Here is a 6,326-nt window from a genome sequence, read left to right as displayed (position 1 = left end):
TTTGCGGGACTGATGAGAAACCCACCGAAAACCGTCCAAGAATTTGTAGCCGAAGCGACCACTATCAAAAAGACCCTGGACATGCGCATCAGACAGTATAATCGTCACCTGACTGCAGACTGCGCTGCTGCACAAGCCAGTAACCCCGGAGACCTACGTGAAACAATCCGAGCGATCATGCGGGAAGAGCTGCGCAAGCTGTTGCCTTCGGCACAGCCTCAAGTGGATTCAATCTCCGGCATTGTGCGAGAAGTAGTTCGGCAATCGCTTCAAATTCCCCACGCACCGCTGCCCGAGCCGGAAGCTATGAGCTACGCCGCTGCACCGCGCCACAACGCTCCTCCCCGTCCACGCCAAAACGCCACCCCATCGCACTTCCGTCGACAGACGCCACCGCCCCCACCACCCCCACCGACGTCATACCGTTCGCCAGCGGCCCAGCGCAGTGCACCGAGGAAGACTGACGTCTGGCGCACCCCTGACCATCGCCCGCTCTACCACTGCGGCGAGGCCGGACACACATACCGCCGTTGCCAGTACCGACAGATGGGACTGCGTGGCTTCGCCGTCAATGCACCGCGTCCACAGCCAGGAGTACGACCACGTGAAATCGCCGACTACCTGAAAGGAACTCGGTGGACACCACGAAGCCCTTCGCATTCGCCGTCGCCCAGCCGCCGCACGTCACCACACCACCGGCAGTACTCTGGCCCAACGCGGGGCCGGTCACCTAGCCCGTATCCGGGAAACTAAGGGCAGCAACCGGTGGAGGTGCGGTTGCTGTGCGACGAACTACCGAAGATCCTCCGACGACGACGACGCCGCGACGGAGCTTTCCGAACACTACGCCAAACAGGCAAAGCTTTGACGGCGAAAGCTCACTTACCAAAGTTGGCCTGACGACGCAACATGGAAGCAGCGAAACAAGCCGACGCAGCCGTGACCCGACGCCACGCCCTAACTGTAATGCGAGACGGCAAACTAGCGACCTCGACGTTCTTATCGACGGCCACAGTGTGACTGCTCTCGTCGATACTGGAGCCGACTATTCTGTCATCAGTGGGTCGTTCGCCGCGAAGTTAAAGAAGGTTAGGACAGCTTGAAAAGGCCCTGAAATCCGCACAGCCGGAGGTCATCTCGTAACGCCTGCAGGAATCTGCACAGCGAGAGTCACCATTAACGGCCGTATATATCCTACAGACTTCGTAGTCCTACAGCGTTGCTCGAGAGATGTCATCCTTGGCATGGACTTCTTATGCCTCCATGGTGCTGTCATCAACCTCAAAACAAAGTCAATAACGTTATCCACAGAAGAAGCACTACGGACGCGCACGCCGTCAGGACACCATGCCTTGAATGTGCTGGAAGAACAAGTCACCATACCGCCTCGCTCAAGCGTCAATATTTCAGTCGGCGCTTCTAAATCAACTGACTTGGAAGGCGTCGTTGAAGGCAGTCAGCATCTGCTGTTCACGCGAAATATTTGCGTCGCAAGAAGAATTGCAGAGCTGCGGGGAGGCAAAGCAACGGTTATGCTCACGAATATCAGCAATGAGTACAAACATGTGAACAAAGGAACAATGGTCGCATACATCGAAGAAATTGTCGAAGCCACCAGTGCTTTCGCCCTCGCCGATTCTGCGGAACCTGCTCAGAAAAACCAAGCCCCTCCCATAGCTTTCGACGTCAATCCCAGACTTCCGAACGATAAGCAAGAACAGCTCAAGGCCCTGCTCCTGTAATACGAAAATTGCTTTTCGTCGTCATCGAAAATTCGGCAGACCTTAATTACGAAACATCGCATCATAACCGAAGAAAATGCCAGACTACTCCGTCAGAGTTCGTACAGGGTTTCGACGCGAGAACGTGAGGCCATGAAGAGACAAGTTGATGAAATGCTGCGGGATGACATTATCCAGCCGTCCAAGAGTCCATGGGCATCCCCCGTGGTTTTAGTGAAGAAAAAGGATGGGACCCTACGTTTCTGCGTCGATCATCGCCGCGTGAACAAAATCACAAGATAGGACGTGTATCCTCTCCCACGAATAGACGACGCACTTGATCGGCTCCATAACGCCAAGTACTTTTCGTCAATGGACCTCAAGACTGGCTATTGGCAAGTCGAAGTCGACGAACGAGACGGAGAGAAGACGGCGTTTATAACACCGGACGGCCTCTTCGAGTTTAAGGTGATGCCCTTCAGCCTTTGCTCAGCACCTGCGACTTTTCAACGCATTATGGTTAGAATACTGGCAGGATTGAAGTGGCAGACTTGCCTTGTGTACTTGGACGACGTCTTCGTGTTTTCCTCGAGTTTCGACGAGCATCTTCGGCACCTTGAAGCTGTACTTCAAGCCATCAAGACTTCCGGACTCACACTGAAGCCAGAAAAGTGCAGATTTGCGTATGAGGAGTTCTTGTTTCTGGGGCACGTTATCAGCAAGTCTTGAGTTCGTCCCGATTCACGGAAAACAGCCGCCATCGCCGAATTCCCACCGCCCACTGACAAGAAAGCAGTGCGCCGATTTCTGGGCCTGTGTGCCTATTATAGGCGGTTCGTGAAAACCTTCGCCCGCATCGCCGATCCTCTCACTAACATTACCAAGGCCGTCGTGGAGTTTAAGTGGGAAACGCCGCTGGAACACGCTCTCCAGGAGCTTAAACATCGCCTCCAGACACCTCCGTTACTTGCCCATTTCGACGAATTCGCCGAGACAGAAATACATACTCACGCAAGCAGCGTAGGTCTTGGCGCCGTTCTTGTGCAGAGGGCTGACGGACTTGAAAGGCTTATTAGTTACGCCAGCCGATCGCTATCCAAAGCAGAAGCAAATTATTCCACAACAGAAAAGGAGTGCCTTGCCATCATCTGGGCTACGTCGAAATTTCGCCCCTACGTCTACGGCAGGCCCATCAAAGTTGTGAGCGACCAGCACGCATTGTGTTGGCTAGCCACCTTGAAGGACCCTTCAGGTCACCTCGCACGATGGAGCCTGAGACTTCAACAATACGACAAAACTGTCATTTACAAGTCCGGCAAAAAAACACTCCGACGCGGACTGTCTCTCTCGTGAGCCTGTCGACCAACCGCTACCCGACGACCCGGATGACGACTACTTCTTGGGAACGATAACTACAGACGACTTCGCTGAACGACAGCGGGCCGACCCGAAACTTAAGGCCCTAATAGAATACCTCGAAGGCAGGACCGCCGAAGTCCCGAAGGTATTCAAGCGCGCACTTGGTCGTTCTTCCTACGAAACGGTCTTCTACAGAAGAAAAACTTTTCACCGCTTCGAGCGAAGTACCTCCTTGTGGTGCCTTCAGCTCTGCGACCAGAACTTTTGCAGGCCCTGCACGACGATCCGACGGCAGGGCACCTCGGTGCTTCTCGCACGCTCGCGAGGATACAAGAAAGGTACTACTGGCCACGTCTTACCACCGACGTCACTCGTTATGTGAGAACATGCCGGGACTGTCAGCGACGCAAGACACCGCCGACAAGGCCAGCGGGACTTCTGCAGCCAATTGATCCACCTTGCCGACCTTTCCAGCAGATTGGTATGGACCTACTGGGGCCGTTCCCGACGTCGACTTTCGGAAACAAGTGAATCGTGGTAGCTACCGACTACCTCACCCGCTACGCCGAGACAAAAGCCCTGCCAAAAGGCAGTGCATCCGAGGTAGCTAAGTTCTTCGTCGAAAATATCGTCCTACGTCACGGCGCCCCGGAGTTCCTTATCACCGACAGAGAAACGGCATTCACTGCGACTTAACTCAAGCGATCTTGGCATACAGCCAAACAAACCACCGCCGGACGACAGCGTACCACCCACAGACCAACGGCCTCACCGAGCGGCTTAACAAGACGATCGCCGACATGCTGTCAATGTACGTCGATGTCGAACACAAGACGTGGGACGCCATTCTTCCGTATGTGACCTTCGCATACAACACGGCGGTGCAGGAGACCACGCAGATATCTCCATACAAATTGGTCTACGGAAGGAGCCCAGCAACGACGCTTGATCCCATGTTACCCAACGTCACCGACGAAGAAAACCTCGATGTGAGCGAGTACCTTCAACGCACCGAAAAAGCCCGACAACTTGCGCGGCTCCGTATCAAGAATCAACAGACGACCGACAGCCACCGTTACAACCTTCGACGACGCTTCGTGAAATACCAGCCCGGTGAACGTGTTTGGGTGTGGACGCCGATATGCCAACGTGGACTAAGTGAAAAGCTTTTGCGACGGTACTTCGGAACGTACAGGGTGGTTCGACGTCTCGGCCCACTTGATTACGAGGTTCTCCCCGACGGCATCACGAACTCTCAACGACGCCGATCGCGAGCTGAAGTCATCGATGTCGCGCGCCATGCGCGTTAACAAACTGAACCAGTGTTTTTTTGTATTATTGTTGTATCGTAATTTATTTATTGTACTTTCTTGCATTATTATTGTACTTTCATCTTTAGTTAAAGCATCGGGACGATGCCTTTTTTCCGAGGGGGGCAATGCCACGTTCCATTTCCCAAGTTTTTGTTATCGTCCCAAAACACCACACGATTCTCAGCGCAAACCGCGCCTGCAGTTTTCGAGAAGGTTCCGGACTGTAGTATATCATTTCGATACGATCACGCCCACTGTGCGAACGGTACAGATTGTTCTGGAACCTACGCCACCGCAAGCGGTAACGCCAGAACATTCGACGGCAAGAGTATGATTGCCGACGCGCTTCGCCGCTTGTCAGTTGTTGATCGAAGGCCGACGCTCCGTTCGCCGCTATCTGTCCGAGACTGCTATCTGTGCGAGACTGCTGCCATAATTGGACTTTATGTTTACCGGGCACAGGTTCGCCCAAATAAACAGTTAAATTCCAACACGAAGTCTCCTTTCTTCGGCCAAGTCACCACCCCGTGACAATAAGAACAAGCAGTAACCCAGATGACACCCCACCAGTAATGATAGGAGAAGTCAGAAAAGCTTCGGAGAGCATGCAAAGAGGCAAAGCTGCTGGTGAGGATCAGGTAACATCAGATCTGCTGAAAGTTGGAGGACAGATTGTGTTAGAGAAACTAGCCACCCTATTTACGAGGTGTCTCCTGACGGGAAGAGTACCAGAGTCTTGGAAGAACGACATCATCGTAATACATAACAAAGGAGATGACAAGGACTTGAAGAATTACAGGCCGATCTGCTTGCTCTCTGTAGTATACAACCTATTTACAAAGATAATTGCTAACAGAGTAAAGAAAACATTAGAATACAATCAACCAAAAACAAGCAGGGTTTTGAACAGGCTACTAAACAATCGACCACATTCATACTATCAATCAGGTAATAGAGAAATGCTCAGAATATAACCAACCACTATATATAGCCTGCATAGATTACGAGAAGGCATTTGATTCACTAGAAATATCAGCCGTCATGCAGACACTGCAGAATCAGGGCGTCGATGAAGTATATAGAAACATCATGGAAGAAATCTCTAGGGGATTAACTGCTACTATAGTGCTTCATAAAGAAAGCAACAGAATACCAATCAACAAGCGTGTAAGGCGGGGGGATACAATCACCCCAATGCTATTTACCGCGTGATTACAGGAGGTTTTCAGAAGCCTAGAATGGGACCAGTTAGGGATAAGTGTTAATGGAGGGTACCTTAGTAACCTGCGCTTCGCCGATCACATTGCATTGCTGAGTAACTAAGGGGACGACTTGCAACTCAAGATTAAGGAGTTAGACAAGGAGAGCAGAAAGGTGGGTCTTAAAATTAATTTGCCGAAAACAAAAGTAATGTACAACAACCTCGGAAGGGAACATCGCTTCGACATAAGTAATAGTGCACTCCAAGTTGTAAAAGAAAATGTCTGCTTAGGGCAGGCAATAACCACGGAGCCGAACCATTAGATTGAAGTAACTAGAAGAATAAGAATGGGGTGGAGAACAATTTGCAAGCACTCTAAAATTAAGACAGGTAGATTGCCACTATCCCTAAAGAGGAAGGTATATAACAGCTGTATCTTGCCGGTACTTACTTACGAAGCAGAAGCCTAGAGACCTACAAAGAGGGTTCAGCTTAAATTGAGGACGACGCAGCGAGATGGAAAGAAAAGTGGTAGATGTAACCTTTAGAGACAAGAACAGAGCTGAGTGTATAAGGCAACAAACGAGGGTTAAGGATATCATAGTTGAAATAAGGAAGAGGAAATTGACATGGGCCGGGTATGTAGCGCGTAGACAGGATAACCGCTGGTCATTAAGGGTAACTAACTGGATTTCCAGAGAAGGCAAGCGGGTTAGAGGAAGAAAGGAGGTT

This window comes from Rhipicephalus microplus, unplaced genomic scaffold (genome assembly GCF_043290135.1).
Source record: "Rhipicephalus microplus isolate Deutch F79 unplaced genomic scaffold, USDA_Rmic scaffold_148, whole genome shotgun sequence".
In the NCBI taxonomy this organism is placed as follows: domain Eukaryota; kingdom Metazoa; phylum Arthropoda; class Arachnida; order Ixodida; family Ixodidae; genus Rhipicephalus; species Rhipicephalus microplus.
The sequence above is the reverse complement of the archived record's forward strand: the minus strand, read 5'-3'. Positions refer to the sequence as shown.